Here is an 18,918-nt window from a genome sequence, read left to right on the forward strand (position 1 = left end):
TATTCATTTCGTAAAATCTGGACCTTCCAGATTCTGTGCCTCAACTTTGGAAATTCGTATCTCCTTGTGTACGCATCCAATGGAGGTGATCTACCTCTCATTTTAAAGCTTGGGATGTGTATTATAAGTCTACTGAATCTCGTGACTTAACTTATTCGTTTGATAGGTCAAAATGGGGCTACAAACTCGCTACTCCAAGACCTACGTTTTATCCCTTAACATCTCTTTACTTAAATTCTATTTATTTCTTTGGCATACATAACATGGGATTACTCTTTCCCATTCATACTCATACATTTCTATACATGTCATAAGCATTATAATTAAATACATGGCATCATATGCATCCATAACATAAATTATATAATAAGATAATTACACAATGAATAATAATATCATTCATTGACATCAATAATTCTCTACTTTCTTCTCCTTGCTTCTCATGCCTTTATTGCCCATTGATGATTGACCTATATGGTTGTTTAGGGAGGAATGAGATTCGGGGGAATCTCAGTAGCAAACAATACCACATAATCATGCTAGATGGATGCTAATGCACTACACGTAACTTGTTTATTTTCTTGTTAATTAATGACATATTAGCATTCTCAAAGCTAACTTCTTGATGCATGGCTATGGAGACATAATATACTCATCATGAATAGCAATTACAGCAGCTAAAACGTGTCACAATAACATTCAATAACATGTACACGGCAACACACAAGCATACAATATCAAGCAATGACAATAGGTAAGTTCACTACCTTGCACCTCAAGCTTTCCTCTTACTTTTCGTTTGACTCCCTTGACTTTCCAACCATGTGAGTATTCGGTCAACATCACCAAACATCCTCTTGGATGTTCCAAAGATCCTAAACATAACCATAATGATCATACAATCCATTAGGACCACTAGATTACATAAAGTTCAAGACTAGCTTTCTTGAACCTCAACCCTTTCTCTTAGTCTTAGGGTTCTCTTTCTAGCTTTTCTAACATAAATCTCATCATTTCCCATCCCTATGATCCATTTCTTGTCAATTAGGACTACTTTAGATGGCCATAGATTCAAGAATATCAAATTTGGAAATTTTGGTTCGCAGGTACTGTTCACGCAGAAACTCCAGAATTTTTGCTCAAATTTGAAAATTCTTAATTAATTCTATAAAAATCGAAACTGAGTGGTTTCAAGTCTCACTGAAAGCTCCTTAAGTTACCTTTAAAGGAAAAATATTTTCAAGAACCAATTCTACACCAAACAGTACTATAATTGTACGGAACTCAAAACTCTTCTAAAAGTTCAACACTGTTTCCAGATTTCAAACCCTAACTTTGAAAAATCACCATAAATCGTACACATATCCAAATGAAGTGTTCTACCCATGGATTTAAAGCTCACAAAGTGTACTTTAAGCATGAAAAATTTCAGAATCATATATGAGCAGTAACTAATTCGAAATAGGCATCAAATCAGATGCTACAACCACCACATACCTTGATCTTGAAGCTTGAACTTAAGTGGACTTTCTCTCACTAGAAATAGCTCTTTCTCTCTCTAGATGCAAGAGCGGTAGAGTTTCCCCTATAGATCCTTGCTTGGCTGAAATATGAAGGGGAGGTAGTGCCTATTTATAGCCAAAAATTTAGCTTGAATGGACCAAAATACCCTTGGTGGCTAATAGAAAGGGTAAGGGCAATCTTGGAACTTCAAGTTGACTTTTACATCATCACTGCATCATCTTCTTGCATCATGCTTACCTCAACCTTCTAGAAGATGCCAAGTGTCATAAAAGTGGTGGAGGAGATGGGAGATTAGATCCTAGCCGTTGGATCAAACTTAATTCCTTCGAATTTACTTGGCCCACGTTTCTCTGGATTCCTTTATGGCCTTTCGAAGCTCAGAAAATTCTTCTGTCTGCTTCATAAATTCCCTTTAATTCTAGAGAATATCTATGAATTTTCTTAGGGCATAACACTTCCTTTAAACCTTGCATAAAAATTCATTTACCAAAATTTCCTTTTATCGGCAAAACCGACTCTTTAATTTATTAAAACCACTCCACTAGCCTTTTGGTTATGGAACTAATTTTATAAATTAGTACAACCTTTCAACCATTTAATCTCATTTTTGTATACATTTTTTAGGTCTCTTGCTATCTCAAATAATTACCTCAAACGGTATACTTTTTACCTGTCAAAACCTCAAAAATTCCATTTAAGCTGTCTCAGGGGTATTTTCGTCTTTTTTCTTCACAGAAGAGCCTTAGAATATTATTTCCTATTTTTTTGGGATTTTCTTGGAATTCTCCGTATACTCTTCCATTTTTACCCCTGTTGGTCATAACTTTTTGGATTTACAGTTTAGTCCCTACTTGGACTTAGCTTCATATAATCCTCTCTTTGAGGTTTCTAACTTAACCTTTGGCCTGTGTCTAGCCTCTTTTCTCTCTCTGGGCCTTCAAGACTTTACTAAAGCCTCTAACTTTGATTACACTTTAGCCCCTTAAAACTTTTACTTTGTAGTTTAGCCCCTGAACTGCTTTGCCTTCCTTTCTCATCTTTGGGACTTCTACTCAAAAGAGGTCTAGTAGCTTATTCAATACAGGTTATTTCTGGTACTTCTAGGCTCAAAAGTTTGGATGTTACACCATCTGAGTGTTGGGATGATTGATTTCATATATTTTTACACATAAATGCATCAATCCAATAATGTATTATGAATTCACCCATTATAATTAGCTTTTAGTCAGGAGCCAGACATTTTTTATCTTAGAATGTGCAATATCTATTATTCCTTTGCAATAATGCACATTGATGGTTATTAAAAGTAATTTGGGATCACTGTTGGATAAGAATCTCCTTATTCTTATTTGTCTCTAAATGAAACAAAATAATGTTTCTAAAGGAGATTTATGGATTTGGAAGACCTACATTACATGTTCCCAATATGAAGGGGAGAAAATATGTAGCTAGAAAAGAAAACATATGGAATGTATTTTCACTATCAAATGTAGATCCTCAAGTATAGTAGTATGAACTAGAAGTTCATAAAGTATTGCATTCGTAAAACATTACTAATATCTGCTAGATACAATTACTGATCCAAATGAGAATTCTTAATTCTTATATTCCAGCTAAAAGTGCTCATATTCTTGAAGACATGCTAAAAGCATGAGATTATTATTGGTTTCAAAAGAAAAGAAAATGAAGCAAATGATCATGATGATCATACTAAGGAGATATAAATTGCAAAAGAGATTAAGACATAACTCTTTGACCTCTGAAGAGGTTAAGTGCCTGAAAGCAATAAAGAGATCTTTATATGTTATGTCATAAAAGAAAATGGGACTGATAAAGAAATAAAATTGTCGACAATAATTTTATTGATAATATCACATGATCAAATGAGGATCTTATATATAAATCTATTATGAGATACAAACAGAAAAATGGTTGGCCAACAGAAAAGAAAAGACGCAATGTAATAGGGATTTGTGTATCCTTAGCCCACGCACTTGAAGTGTAATGCTAGTATTATGTAAATAGGTATTTGTACAATATAAAGAGAAATAAAGTCTTATGGTGGATTAAATTACATGTCTTATCAATCTGGTAGTCTAGTAATAAATGAAGTTTTCTTCATGTGCGTTTTAGAAATATATAACTACTACGTATGACTCACTTTATAGTGAAATTTTATATGAATCCTTGAAGGATTCAAATCCTTGTATAAATTCAAATGATCTAATACATGAATAGATATGGATCATAATGTATGAAAATACTTAAAGGATTTAACTTTCTATAAGCACACAATTATGTTCTCAAGAATACTATTCAAGTAAGTCTCTATATGAGACATATGTGGTTAACATCGACTGAAGGAATGATGTAAATATTCCAACTTGTCTGTTTGTGAAAAGATTCAAAATAAGTTTGTTTTCAGTACTATTTATGATGATAGTATCAAAACTCCTGATGAATTTTCAAAAGCTGTGAATTACTTAAAGAAAAAATTTGAAATGAAAGCTGTTGAAAGAATACATATGGATAAGTCACATCCATTATATGGATAAGTAACATTCATTATATGTTTCGGTAGTTGCAAGATCTTTAGATATAGACTAAAGATCGATTTAGACCTCTAGAAAGTAATGAATAAACACTTGGTCCAAGAGTACCATATCTTAGTATCACTGAAGCATTTATATATCTATCTAGCCATACAGAATCTGAGCTATCATTTGCTGATTAACAAATATAGTTCTTTATCAACATGAAGACATAGGAATGAAGTTAAAAATATTCTTCGTTACTTTAAGAATACTGTAGAGGTAATATTATTTTACTGAAGGTACCCAAGACTAATCTTAATGGCTATATAGATAAAGTATTCTTGTTTGATCCTCATGTTAAGAGATCATAGTATGATCTACGTGTGGATAAACCATATAAGGACTATTTGTCTCATAATTTTCAAAATATTATGAAATTCATATTTGATGTTTTTATCTCATTACAATATTTGAAAGGGTTGTCCGTTATATTAGACTTTGTAGGCTCGAAGATGTCAACTAATGTTACCAAAAAAGAGAGTTGATACATTATGTACTCTTTTTTTCTTGTCTATAGTTTTGTCCCATTAGGTTTTCCTAGCGAGGTTTTTAATGAGGTAGCATTGCATAACATATCAATGAATGATGTACTCTTTTTCTTTTACTAGGTTTTTGTCCCACGAGGTTTTTCCTAATTGAAGCTTTTTAACGAGGCACATTCATATATATTGGACATCCAATGGGGAGTGTTATGAAGATAATAATATCTTTGTGGATGTCCATATATCTCCTGTTATCTCCTATATCTCCTATTATCTCTATATCCCACAATTATCTCATATTATTATGTAGTCTGTAGATTTTATCAAATGTGTAAAGCTGTGCCTATAAATAGAAGTTATGTATAATGTATTGACCACTCTTGAATGGAATGAGAAATATTCTCTCTTATTGATCCTCTCTTCCTCTTTATGATTCTTCTTTATATTTCTTCTTTAGTTATAACAAAATCATATTTGTTTCTCACATTTTAATAGGTTTTGACAACACTTAACTTAAAAATAACAACACATTTTTGTAAGAATTTCTTATTTTTGATTTAGTAATTTTAAGCTTCTTTTTATGGGATTCTTCCTAAAAACATTGAACAAATAATCATTTGCAAAAATAAAATTAAGAAAGTGAAAATATTTATGAAACAAAAATGTTTTATTGATTTATTACTGAATGCTAACTTTGTAAAATTATTAATCATCATATTGACTCATTTTGATTTATTTTTTTAAATGCCATCTAGTTTTACATAATCATACCGACTTCTGACTAATGTAAATGGAGTTACAATAGTATAATTTACACTTCCTATGAAATGGCAAGAAAAATTTTAACTTCTTATGAAAGAGTTTATTTTAGATCCTATTATATCTTAATAATTATGAATACATTTATATTTTATAAATCATATAATACTAAATAAAAAATAATTCAAATTTTAAATTTTAATATTCAACGAGGTTACTTTGTCAAAACTCAAAGGTACAAATATCAGGAACTAATATAAGTTTGCCTCATATTGACCGATTCCTTACTCTTAGTTATTTTCTTCTTTATTATTGAAAAATCCTACTTATTTCATCACATGTGATTCTTTTTTTTTAATTTAACGTGCATATCAAAATATAATTAAATTTTAATTATTTTTAACAGATTTTCTTAAAATCGTGATGTAATTTTTTTTCCTTAAACAGTGAGATGCAAAGGGAGTATTATTTACATCACATCTACACGGAAAAATAATTTTAGAATATTATCTCAACTATACTTTAACCAATCAAAATCCTCTATATATCAAATAAAATCATTATTATTTTGTCTTTAAACAAAATAATGCGATTCTTAACAAATATTTTAGTAAATATGCTTAGAAAACATTTAGAACAACCCTGAGCAAATTTATCACCCAAATCAAGTAATTATCAGAAATAAAACGAAAATAGATCTCTGGACAAATGACTATCAAGTCACTGAAATGATGGTTGATTTTCCCTCTAATCAAGGAATCATCAGCTACTCTTAGTATACAGTATTTTCTATTTTTTCATTTTTATAATTAATGATAACTTTTTTATAATAATTATATTTAGTTTTTTCATCATGTAATTAATTACTACTATTAAGTTTAGTTAGTAGGACGAAGATTTATGTCTATTTAGATTTAATGTTATTACCATCCTATTAAGATTTAGGAAAAAACCCAAAAAAATAATTGTTGAATTTTAAAATTTCAAATAAGGAATTACTACAAAAATGTGTTGTCATTTACTTTTTGAGTATTTTTTTTTTTATGAGTGTAATAACTAATACTGATTTGAAATTTTGAAATTCAATAATCTTTTTTTTTGTTTTTTAGAATTTTCCCTAAGATTTATCCCTTCCTGATATATCGTATGATATATATTGTCTTAAGATAGATATAGATATATAGATATATGATTTATCCTTTCCTTGGACGCGCGCGCACACATATATAGACCCACACCTCTTGTTGAGGGATCATACTTTCTCATAAAACAGGACCAGCACTGCATCCTTCGTACATAATGTTTATCTTTCTGTGTGTTTTTTTTTTTCCATACGCAAATAATTTGCTATATTATGAGCAACATAGACTTGTCCAAAAAATTTGATGTTTTAGTTTGCCTCTGTGTGTTCTTGTTTCTGACTCCCTAAAACTTCTTCCTTAAGAATTTATCAATTTAGTATATATTTGGATTCAAATATTAAGTGTTATTTATGTATTATTTAGTTTTCATATTTTTCAGCCTTTTTTTTTTGTTATTTTTGACATGTATTGTGACATCCCAAATTTTGAAGCTTGGAAAAATATGCTATTAAAGAATTATGAAGTTCAAGAAAATTATTTTAAGGATTAGAATCTCAAAATTATTTTATTGGTTAAAAAGCTCATTTTCAGGTGAAATTTAAGGAGATTAAGGAGAAAAATATTTCTCAAAGTTATTTAATGCCTAAAAAAATTTGGGAAAATTATGGAATATTATTTTGAGGATTTAGAAATTTTATGAAGATGTTCAATTCTCCAAATATGGCTTAAATGATTTTAAAGCTAATTTCTGGAGATAATGACCTTTTTTTTTATAATAGATAATGACCTATTTTCTTAGAAATTCAAGGAAAAATAGCTAGAGGTTTATATTTGAGCTGAATATTTTAGGATAATTATTTTATGAGACAAAGAAGGTAAATGATGTATAAAATCCTTATACTGTGTTAAATATTAATTTTTGGAATTAAGAGCTGTTTTCTTGAAAAATTAAAAAAAATAGTTAGGAGTGGATTTTTTACCCAAACTTTATAGGGAAACTATTTCATGGGTCAAAGAAGCTAATAGATAAGAAAAATCCATATAAAACATTATGGATTAATTTTTAGATTTATTTTATAATTTCAGAAAAAATAGAGAAAGGATGGAATTGGAAGAAAGAATTGAGTATAAGGAAGGGCATAATGGACATTTCCCCACTTCCACACAACCCACACGTGCTGACCCACCCATTAATGATCAGAATCACTCTTTCCTCCTCATTTTTCATTGCGAGCCGAGAAAAACAGGGGGAGGGAACAAGTGAAAGTGAGAGAGGCCGCGAAGGAAGGGAGGTGATCGGGAGAGGTTCTTCTTGCATGCAACGGTGATTTTGGAACAAGGTGAGTCCCTCAAATCTTCTTCCATCTTTGTTTTCTGTAATGGCTGTTGCCTTGCGATGGATTGAGTGACTAAAAGTTGAAGTTAAGTGAAAGAAACCTAAAATCAACCAAAGAAAATTGTTGTTGGGTGAAGCTTGATGCTGGAGCTCGATAGTATTATCAAAGTTTTGTGAATGTAAATATATATATAAATATATATATATATATATATATTTACATATGACCAAAGCTTGGGGGTGCAGTGTGGGGATTTAAATTGAAATATACATGCGCACGCGCACGCGCGCGCGTGTGTTGTGAATGGCATGAGATGTATAGCTGGGAATACGGGCCAACCCGCGGGTTGCGGGCCAGCCCGCCACAACCCGCGGTTATGCGGTGCGGGCTGGAGCAGCCCGCATTTTGGCGGGCTGGAAAAGTCCCAACCCTAACCCGTCACAGCGGGTTGGCGGGCCAGCCCGCCAGCCCGCCATCTTTTTTTTTTTTTTAATTCTCAATTTTTAAATCTTATTTTTATTTAATTTTTTAAACTAATAAATGGTGATCTAAAATTTCAAAAGTAATCACAAGTATAAATTATTTTTAACCACATTTAAAATAGTCAATATAAATATAAAACAATATATTACAAATATTTTACATGATTAACATTCAACATTAACTTATCAAGTGATGAATTTTATAATTTTTTTATACAAATGTCATGTTTGATACAAAACACTATCTCTTAATAAATTAGAAGTGCATTTATCTAACTTTTTTAAAAGTTCATTCACCATATTTTTCTAAAATACTTTTTTTCTATAATAAATATTATCTTATATTTGATTGTAGTTATTAAATTTTTGCTACAAATATGGTATGCTTATTTTTAAAAAATATTTGTTGTTTACATATGTATTATGTAACATGAAAATTGAGATGTAAATGATAGAAGAAAAATTTCAAATATAATAATATATTATTTATATGAAAACAAATTTTTTTTTAAAAAAAAGGTGGCGGGTTAGGCGGGCCAACCCGCCAACCCGCGGGCTAGCCCGCCACAGCCCGCGGGCTATGCGGTGCGGGCTAGAGCAGCCCGCATTTTGACGGGTTGGCAAAATGCCAACCCTAACCCGCTCTTTTATGGCGGGTTGGCGGGCTGGCCCGCGGGCCCCAACCCATATTCCCGGCTCTAATGAGATGTAACTTTGGAATTTGGAAGTTCTTATGTTTCAAAGGGAAATCACACAAATAGCGAGAGAAGCTAAGAGTATTTGCATAATTATAATATGCTGATTTTTACAAGTTATATGTAGCTATTTGTGAGATCGGAAGGTGAGCTTTAAATGTGGAAATTTAAGTTTAGAGATTGAAGAGACATTGTTCTACGTCCTTTAGGTTTTTAAAAGTAGAAGGTAATTGTTTTAAGATGAAAATATAATAAGATAGTTATTTTTTATTAGATTAATGAATAGAACTCTTGTTAGTTGGACAGAAGTATATCTAGAGAGTCAAAATGTTGAGTTAAATGGCCAATTGGAACCTACTGCAAGTGTGTGTTCCCTGTGCTTGGGTCGTGAAACATCCTTCTTTTAACTTCTCAGGGTATGTGTTCAAAAGTGTTACGGTTCAGGCGATTTATGAAACAAGCCCATAGATTAAAAATTCACAATTGGTTTTCGGGTCACTGTTTAATGGTAAATTTCAGATTTTTGGTCCAATTTTAAAAATTCATATCTCCTTGTATACACATCCAATTAAGGTGTTCTACCTCTCATTTTAAATCTTGGGATGTGCAAAACACGTCTATCAAATTTCATGGCTTAAATCATCCATTTGGTGGGTCAAACTGGAGTTAGAAGTTGACTGCTCTTGGACCTACGTTTTATCCATTAGACAATTCTTGCTTTGATTCTTTTTATTGTTTTGGCATGCATAGCTTGGCTTTATTCTTTCCCATTCATTCTCATATATTTCCATCCATGCCATAAACATTCTAAACAAATACATTGCATCATTGGCATTCATATATATAATTTACATAATTAGGGAATTATACATTAACCAATAGCTTCATTTATTAACGTGAATAATTCTCCACTTTCTTCTCCTTCCTTCTCATGCTCTCCTTCATGCAATCATTGTCCATCATACTTAACCTGAATGGTTGGTTAGGGAGGGGTGAGATTCAGGAGAATCTCAGTAGCAAACAATAACCACCCAAATATACATGGAAAGCTTAGCATTCATAACATGCTTGCAACTTAACATCTTTATGATATAATGACATGTTTGGAAATCATCATGTATTTATCATAAAACACATAAGCCTATGGCATATTTCAAACACATTCACAATCACAACACATGAGTTCATAAAATCATATAACATAGAAACATGTCATATATGCAAGCAAATACCAAGCACATAAGGTAAGGTAAAGTTTGCTACCTTGTGTCTTTAAACTTTCTCTTTAATTCCTTTTGCTCCCTTTGCTACCAACCATTAAGGTTGCTTGCTCAACCTTTACCATTTCTCTTACTCAATATCTCATGACCCTAAATGTATCAACACATCATTTCCATTCATTCATTAGAGCCATGGTAATCAACAACATCAACACTTTGTTTTCTTTGAGCTCTATTGACATCTAACTTTTGAGCTTGATTTCCAACCTTTCTAAAATTAATTCCACATGCTATTCACACAATTTTGCATGTAGAATCCATTTCCAAGCTCAAATAATCAAAATCAAAGTCCTTCCCTATGAACTAGTCTTGACTGAAATATAACTCAAGTTACATAGTCATGAAATTTAATCAATTTCAACATAAAGCTACTTGATTCTTGTTCCTTTAACCCTTTAAACATTATTCTAACATCAATTTTATCTCCCCCTATTCTTAAGAATTTCGTGCAGCATGTTCCCCTAGAGTTTCAAGCTCCTAAAAATCATTAAAATCCATAACCAAGCTCAACAACAACAAGAAGAGTGAAAACTACATCGAAAACTATAAACATACCTCGTTTTAGAACTTGATCTTGCATGGGACCACTTGGCTTTTCTTTCTCCCTCTTCTTTCTCTCTCTAGAAATTATTTTGCTAGAGCTTCTCCAAGGTTTCCTCTAGGTTAGATGAAAATGAGGGAGGGGAGGGGGTATTTATAGAAAACAAAATGGAATCTGGGCCGTTGATCTTAAAAATATGTGGCTTGATCTGGACCGTCCGTTTTCTCTTTTTATCTTGTGAGGACATGTGTCCTATGACATCATGCTTGCATCATCTTGACACATGGCTTTAATCCAACCGTACACATGTCTTGCATCCGACCGTACACGTTTTGCATCCAACTGTACACGTAATACCTTCTTTTCCCATCTAACCGTATACTTGTCTCTTCCATATTCTTTCATCATTTTAACATTAAAATAGAGAAGAAATTAATATAAAATTCGTGCAAAATCCAACCCTTCGGTATTTCTTTACCTATCTTACCATTCTGCACCGTATAGGGTACTTTTTGGGGGTCCTAAGTTTCCTAGGACCACTGGGACATGTTATGACACCATTTTCTCATCTTAAATAAATCCACATGGCATCATATAACATGCCCAAAGAGAGAGTGATGCTCTTCCCTTGTTTTTCCATTAAAATAATTAAAATAATTAATAATATTTATTTTGGAGTGATATTGACCGAATTCTTTCTACTAGTTCACAACTTCGAGAATCTATCTCTGGGTACCAATACTATTTATTCATCACAGCGAATTCTTCTAATTTTTCTTAAGTCAAAAGTCAATCTCTAGACAGTTGACTTTGGCTTTTCCCGAATAGTGTATAATACATCTACCAAAAAAGGTCTAGTAGCTGGCCTATTTCAAGCTAATTTTGATACTTTTAGGTCCAAAATTCAGGATGTGACAGGTCAGCTTTGTATGGAAAAGGGGTAAGAATGATAATGGTTTATGGAATCTACAACTATATGTGCATATGAAGATGTCCATGGGCGTTAATGAAATTGGAAGTATATGCAACTAGATATTGATGTTCCCAAATGATTAAGGGTTGACTTAGATGAGTAAATATCAATTAGAAGGGATTAAAATGATTATTCAAGATGGGTTTGGAGTTGAAAATTTACTTGGGAAGTTGATTCATGCCTATAAAATATGAATCGATATTTAAAGAGAGTTAAATCTCATTATAGGTTGAGCATGTTTTAGTATATAAGGAATGGAATAAGGAAGTAATAGAAGGAATTACATGAGAATTTTGCATTGAATATGATATATATAATAAATTTTTGACCAAGAGGACTAGTTATTAAGAAAAAGGAGGAAGGCATTCCAATGTTTTCAAATAAATAATATAAGTATAAAAATATTGTTCAGGACGACTAACTATTAAATAGAAGGGATAGAGTTCATGAGTAAGTCAAGAGAGGTTATATTTTGATAATAAAAGATAAATGGATTAAGGATTGACCCGTCTCTTGATGAACTTAGAATATAGGATTCGATATTTGCCTGAGCCAATTAAGGAGGCAAATGAGAAAAGATTCTAGAGTAGGTAAATTGGAGGAAAAGTCAACGGGTAGTAATTCTTTCTCTTATACACTTGTAATAGTTTTGCATGTTTGTTTGTGCCATAATGCCTATATTCTTTAATAAATATATGGTGATTTTGATTGCAACAACTATGTGCTTGATTATGAATGGTAATAACACTTTCTCTCGTATACTTATGCAATAGTTTTTCATGTTTGTTTGTACCGTAGCGCCTATATTCTTTAATGAATATATGGTTGTTTTAATTATAGAAGTTATGTGCTCAATTATGAATGATGAATTTGATCACAGGAGCTATGCTCTTGTTTATGAATGGTAGTAGCTCTTTCTCTCATATATTTATGCAATAGTTATGTATGTTTGTTTGTGCCATAGTACCTATACTCTGTAACGAATAGGTGGTGGTTTTAATTACGGGAACTGTTTGTTCGATTATGGTTGGTGGTAACTCGCAATCTATGTGAGTACTAGAACTATATGTTTCCTCAAACTCATATTCTATATAAATCCTAGAACTGTGTGATCCGTGCTAAACTATATATGCTATGTGAACCTTGTTGGATATATTTGATATGCTATGTGCTTATTATATGGCTTGTTTTGCATACTTTGTGAATTTGTGTATGTGTATGATAGACTGTTATTACTATTGGATTTCTCAAAATCTCACCCCTTTCATTCCATAATATACAACAAAGGCAAGTAGCTCAAATGACAAGAGTATGGTAATTGCAGGAAATTGAGAAGGTTGGAAGAAGAAGTGATTTGTATAGCTGGTTATCAATTTATGCTTTTGTAGTTTGAACTTATAATTTTTTATTAACCGAGTATGGCTACCACTTAATGTATACAAATATGTAGATATGTAATTATATGATCTTACGGGATATAAATTCCTTTATAACTAGGAAGCTATGGCTCTTGAAGTTGATAGATGGTGCCATCTGCTTTGATGGCTATGTGTTGGTAGATTAATAGTATTATTAACTTATTATATTATCAAATGAGAGAGTTAAAGGCAAGTGCATGTATCGTGCCTGTAAACAATGAATAATGAATGTAGTGATAGTTAGAATCAAGGGAAAATTGGTGAAAAATACCTATTTGGAAATTTATTTGGAAATTGGTCCCTGCAAATGTGTTAGAGGCTGAGGTACTTAAGAAAGATTAAATATTCTAGTAAAATTACTATATTGCTCTAAACTAAAATTTAAAAGAGTTTTGTCTGATTCATTGCGGGTATGTGCAAATAAACTTTCACCGAGTGCAACATATTATTTGTATGTGCAAATGAAAATCCCTCTAAGTGCAATTGAACTTCCATTATGTTCACATAAGCCCAAGTGAAAACAAATTTCAACCGAGTGCAACATATCATCTGTATATACAAATAAAAATCCCTAAGGACAATTGAACTTCCATTCTATTAATATGAGCCCAGGTGTAAACAAACTTCCACTGAGTGCAACATATCATTCGTGTGTCCAAATGAAAATCCTTCTAAATGCAATTAATCTTTTATTATGTTTACATGAGATTTGGTGCAAATGAATATCAACTGAGTGCAACATATCATCCATATGTGCAATTGAATTTCTATTATGTTCATATGAGTCTAGGTGCAAATGAACTTCAATCGAGTGCAACATATCATTCGTATATGCAAATGAAAATCCCTCTAAGTGCAATTGAACTTCTATTATGTTCACATGAGCCCATGTACAAACGAACTTCCACCGAGTGCAACATATCATCCATATGTGTGAAGTGAAAACCCTCTAAGTGCAAGTGAACTTCCATTATGTTCACATGAACACAATTGCAAACGAACTTCCACTAAGTGCAATATATCATCTATGTGTAAATGAAAACCCTCTAAGTACAATTGAACTTCCATTATGTTCACATAAGCTCTGTACAGGCAAACTTCAACCGAGTGTAACATATCATCTGTATATGCAAATGAAAATCTCTCTAAGTGCAATTGAACTTCCATTCTATTCACATGAGCCTAGGTGCAACGAACTTCCATCAAATGCAACATACCATCCGCATGTGCAAATGAAAATCTCTCTAAATACAATTGAACTTCCATTTGTTCACATGTGGCTTGCCTTGATTTCCCTCTTCTATTTTATCTTTCTTTTTAAATTTTAGTTTAGGAAATATGTAATTTTACCAGAATATTTAATTTTCCTTAAGGACCTTAGCCTCTGACAAATTTGCAGGGACCAATTCCCAAATAAATTTTCAAATAAGTATTTTTCACCAATTTTCCCTAGAATCAATTGGTTAGCTAAGAAAGTCTTTATTGATGTTAAAGCCAGGGATTTGAAATAACTATGCCAGATTAGGAGAAAAGGGTTAAATTGAGAGTTTGAGTCACTAAAAAGTTATTTTGGGAATAGTTTTAAAGAACTTGTAAATTTTTCAAAAAAGCTTATTCCTTATTTAAGATTCAACTTTGTGTATGGGATAAGTTTATATTAAAATTTATACAAGAGTATTATATTCCTAAGATCAACTTGGCTAATTGGTTCAAAGTTATCATAGATTGATCTAGCTATCATAGAAAATTAAGGTCTTACATGCCGCATGGATAAAAAAAACAATGTCAATATGGACCTCATGAAGGATAGACTAAAGAAAATCAAACTTGCCACATGCAAGAGAAACCACAATTCTGAGGGATACCCCAAAACACATCAGAGACATGCTTGAGTTTAAAGCAATGATCAGGAAGGATCTCCCAAGATAATAGAACATCAAAGACATACACAACTTCCTTTGTGAACATGTAATCTGAATTTGAAATAAAGATGAGAATTTGAATCACACGAGAGAGGTGGTACACAAAAAAGAGCCTTCATAGAGAAGTCTCTTTCACTCTTACTAACTATTCTTTATAATTTCTGAGTCTAAAGAATGGAGGCGACATGCAATGAGATGAATATCATTGATGGCCAAGTCTACTAGCTATCCTAGTTTCACTTTTAATTGAGTTCAAGTCCTTTGTCAAGCTAAGGATTGTGAAGGAACCTTCTCCAAACAATGAACCCAATGAGTTAGAACCCTAACTCATCAGATCCACTTTAGTGCTGAACATCAATTAAGTTTTTGCAAAGACGAATTATTCACTTCTAATCAACCATGTTATCACAATAGTTGGTTGACCAAAAGCTTCAAACATTTGAATGAAAGGATCAATATAACAGAAGGTCATACAATCCAATTAATTAATTAAAATGCAAAGAACAATTTAAATCTCAGTTTCAATACAAATTGAATTACATCTCAAGTAGTAAAGCCATAAATCACAAGCTAACACGTTAAACATTACAATTCATTGCTATAAAAGAGTGGAACTAGGAATAAGGTAGAAAAGACTTCCAAATTATTTATAGGAACCCAAGTCAGCTTCTATGGACATTAAAGATTCATGATCTAGATACTCGTGACAAGAGAATTAGCTTCACCAAGCTTCTGGACCTTCACAATCATGGAAGCAATGTTGGAAGGAGAGATGGAAGTGATTAATAGGTGGAATGTGGTGGAAATGATGTGGAAATGATAGGTTGATGATAGAAAATGGTGGAGAAGTGAAAAGAGACAAGAGAAAGGGGGAGGGAGGGGATCTGAATAGAGAAATTGAGCTGAAGGAGAAGAATGATGACGATCCAGCGCGCGTGACTTGAACTTCAATTTGAAAATTCCGCTCATTCCTCACAGCGCATCTTGCGAATTTTAGGATTTAAAGTTAGCTTTGATTTAGATTATAAAATATATTATGATTTATGTGAAAAGTTTTATGCTTTGAATTTATTTTTACATATTAGTTTTTTAATTAACAAATATTAGATGAAATACCTTAAAAATAATTGATTTAGATATATTTTATTTAGGAATAGATTAAATAGTATTATGTTAGGTAATCAATTATTAGAAGATTCCTAAGATTTTAAAGGATTGAGGTTAATTATGAAATTATTTAGATATTAAGGGAATTTTTTTGGTAGATAAATGATTTCTTTTATAAGATTGAGATTAGTTTAGAGAGTTAATTGGATATTATGTTTATCTATTCAGATTTTAATGCTTGGATATAACTTTGAAAATAAGTGATTCAAATTTTTTTTATAAAACAAACAAAATATAATTAATAGTTGTGTATATATGTATATATGTAAGTACCAAGCTTACCCAAAATATATATATGTGTGTGTGTGTGTGTGTGTACCAATAACCTAGTGAAAAACCCAAACCTAATTACATCCGTCTGTTGCTCCTCACCCACTTGCCGTAGCCGCAGTCTCTTGTTTCTTTTACTTCTATCAGAGACGTCCCCTCATGCTCCCCAAATCAATGTGCTCCCTCAATTCATTAACAAGCTCATCCTTCTATTTTTAGATGAAAAATATTGACACATATTAACAACCCTTTCATCCTCTCTCTCTCTCTCTCTTCATGCCTTCTTTCAATTCATTTTCCTTTTTTCAGGTGAAATTCAATTCTTATCTCTCTAAATTATATTTCTCATCAATCCATCATCACGTCATTTCTCTTCAAGAAGCATGACCCTTCTTTTTTCATTGCGTGTGTTTATGTGTGTGTATATACACATACACATAAATATCTTTCATCCTCTAGCTCCCTCACCACTGTATCACACCATATCATTCCATTCCTGTAGTCTGTAGATGGTTTTTTGTCTATAACGTGTTTCAGGTGTACTTTTTGAGCTAGTTTCTAAAATCCTTTTAAATCTTCAATTTCAAAACAAAAATCTCAATTTACAGTAGCGTGTGTATATTATATTGAAATTTTAAAGCAATAGCCTTGAGATTCTAAAGTAGCTCCAGAGTAGTTTCGGAGTAATCTAAAGTAGTATTTTGGTAATGTATTGATAAATTTTTATGCTTATGATCCTTGTAGACTCATTAAGAGATTTGAAGTAACTTTTTGTCTATCTATAATCTAAGAAGTAAATGATAACTCTGGACATTCTTTCATATGCATGCTAACTATGCGTTTGCATTGTCGTTGTGCATCTTAATCTAATAAGACTGTATTATATAAGTAAATGTGTGTATTTATGATCTCAATCTCCTAACCAAGATTTAAATTAACTTCATTCTTATTCCACTATATTTATACTATAAATTAATATAATAACGTAGTTATAATAATTAAATCTGATAATTACAATATCTATAATATAATAATATTATAACACCTTATAATATATTAAACTTAAGCTTCTCTGTGTATGTGCACCGAATGGCTGTCAAATTAAAATGTGAGTGTAATATTTAAAACAAGATGGCCATTTGAATTGAGATTATTTTAGGATACTATGATATAATAAAATGAGGTTATATTTAGGGGAAATCATTTAAGGACCGCAGTTGAGAATTTATATCAAACAGCTCCCAAAACATTATGAAATATCATTACAGGACCAAAGAACCAAACTGAAATTAAAATTAAAAGTAAGATTACAATAATATCCCTCACTTTTATTTTTTAAAAAAATAATTATTAATGGTCACCGGAGGTCGAGGGTCCGGCAACTGGCACTCAGGTGGCCGCTACTGTAGCTCCAATGGCTGGAAGATTTTTTTTTTTTTAAAAGCAAGATGGTCATGGGAAGGTTTGAACCTATGACCCCTTGTCACACCAAAATTAATGTAACCACCAAGCTAAGCAAACCATTTAATCATATGATACAAATAAAAATATATATAATAAAACAAACGCAAATATTTAAGTATAAGTGAACAAGTGAAATTCAACAGTTTATAAGTGAAATTCAACAATTTACAATAAAATTTAGTAATTTACAAATAACATAATGAAAATCATAACTCCAAATGTAAGTGTTTAAGTGCAAATGAGCAAGTGAAATTTGAACATTTACAATAAAAATTTATGGATTTATAACCCAAATTTGGCTATTCACAACCCAAAATGTAAGTGTTTGAGTGTAAGTGAACAAGTGAAGTTTGACAATTTATAAGTGAAATTCAACAATTTACAACAAAATTTGGCAATTTAGAAATAATATAATGGAATTCACAACTCCAAATGTAAGTGTTTAAATATAAATAAGCAAGTGAAATTTAAAAATTTACAACAAAATTTTATGGATTTTCAGGAAAGAGAGATAAGCCTTAAAGGCTCTACTATGCCTTCGAGCATAAGTTTTTACTATATTCAATTGTCATGAATTTACGACTATGTTGTTTTATTGCTATTTAAAATATTTTTAAGAATGTAAGTTGATGATTAGGATTATTTTGAGTAGCTATTGTTGGATTAAGTTGGGCTCGTGCGCTTGTTATGAAGTCCCTAAGCCCTCGTGAGATGGAATGATAAGTCTATAGGTGAGGTGTTACACCATCCACAGTGGCGAGTGACCAAAACAATGCCTTCATGGCACATCAGCTAATTCGTCGCAATGCCTCATGCAGAACATTGGCTTCCTTGACTTTCGACCTTTTGACTACCTACATTGACCAAATTAAAATCATAGCTATCTAGTTCAAAGGGTATAAAATACATTAGTGATTCATTGATATTG

This window comes from Neltuma alba, unplaced genomic scaffold (genome assembly GCF_004799145.2).
Source record: "Neltuma alba isolate B1F8T4 unplaced genomic scaffold, ASM479914v2 tig00010152_pilon, whole genome shotgun sequence".
NCBI lineage: Eukaryota > Viridiplantae > Streptophyta > Magnoliopsida > Fabales > Fabaceae > Neltuma > Neltuma alba.